Source organism: Acyrthosiphon pisum, chromosome X, assembly GCF_005508785.2.
Source record: "Acyrthosiphon pisum isolate AL4f chromosome X, pea_aphid_22Mar2018_4r6ur, whole genome shotgun sequence".
NCBI lineage: Eukaryota > Metazoa > Arthropoda > Insecta > Hemiptera > Aphididae > Acyrthosiphon > Acyrthosiphon pisum.
The window spans coordinates 28,364,691-28,366,108 of NC_042493.1; positions in this window are offsets into that span (position 1 = coordinate 28,364,691).

A 1,418-nucleotide genomic window follows, 5' to 3' on the forward strand; every position below is an offset into this window, starting at 1 on the left:
TTTTACATATTTTGTCAAATTTTGAACTTTAAATGCTAATAAAAAAAAACTGTGACTATGGATTATTAATTTTTTTCATCTGCCTTTTAAACAATAAAATAGGAAACTTCTATTACATTTTCAAGTTTTTTTTAACCAACAAATAAAATTTTATTGATATTTATGGAAAAAAAAACTAAAAAAATGGAAAATGAAAATGTACGTAAACAGCTCAAAATATATCAAAATATTTGAAAAATGTTATGGTGTATAGAAAATGCAAACATAAACGTTCAGTCAAAATTTTATGCACCTACGGTCATTTGTTTAAGAGTCGCACCAAAAACCAAAATCAATTTTCTCGAAAACAGATTTTGCGTAAAAATTCCCGTTTTTCCTTAATTTTTCTTTTGTTTTTCACGGCGCATTTGAAATCTACTAGGAAATTTTTACTTTTGACTCCATAAAGTACCAACTAGATTCGCTTTCCTATCAGAAAAGGTACTGTTGAAGAAAATCCAAGCATTTTTACTGTCCTAAAAGGTGATGACAGACACAAAAATAAAAAAACACACATTGTAAAATCAATACATTCATCATATTACTCAGAAACTAAAATTATATGTATTTTTTTATTAATGTTGTTTTTAATGACTAGAAACCATGTACATTTTTTTTCAAAAATACATACTTTTTGAAATAATAAGTGTTCAATGATACAGATTTTATTTTAGCAAAATAAATAGTTATCATATTATTATAATTTGCTGTGTACGCCTGTACGGTTTTAAATTTACAGCGTTTAACATATTTAACAGCTACAGAGATCTAAAAATGAAAAATAAAAATATTGAAATTAGTGTTTGAAGGATACAGATTGTTTTACAGTAATACAAGTGTGCAACTATAAACTATAATACAAGGCAAAAAATAGTGCAAACGACAACATTTATGTTTATTTAAAAACAATTATATTTAAATGTACAATGTATAAGATCAATGGTGCGGTGGAATATCCGAATATAGTGAATATACATAATATTATGTCATCTGCGATTATATTATAGAGAGTAGGTATCCTGCAGGTTGCAATACTATTACTGTGTAAACACTGCAGCGTTAGTGGTGGCAGTAAAATGCAGCTTGACACGATTTACCTTGATTACAAATGCACCTACAAGACAATAAAATGGTACCACCACGGCATAACATCTGCAGTGTGTGGTGTCTTTATAGGGGAAGTTATTCTGAACGTCATTTTTTTAACGCAATGACATAAATTTATGCGCAATTAGAGACCCTTTGAAAGCTTTTTTCCACTATTCCTCCTCTATTGACAAATATACCCTTATTTTAAAATGGAAAAATAAAAAAAGTAAAAAAAATAATAGTATAAAGTATAGACAGTATAGTTATAAGTAATAAAAATAAATAAAGTA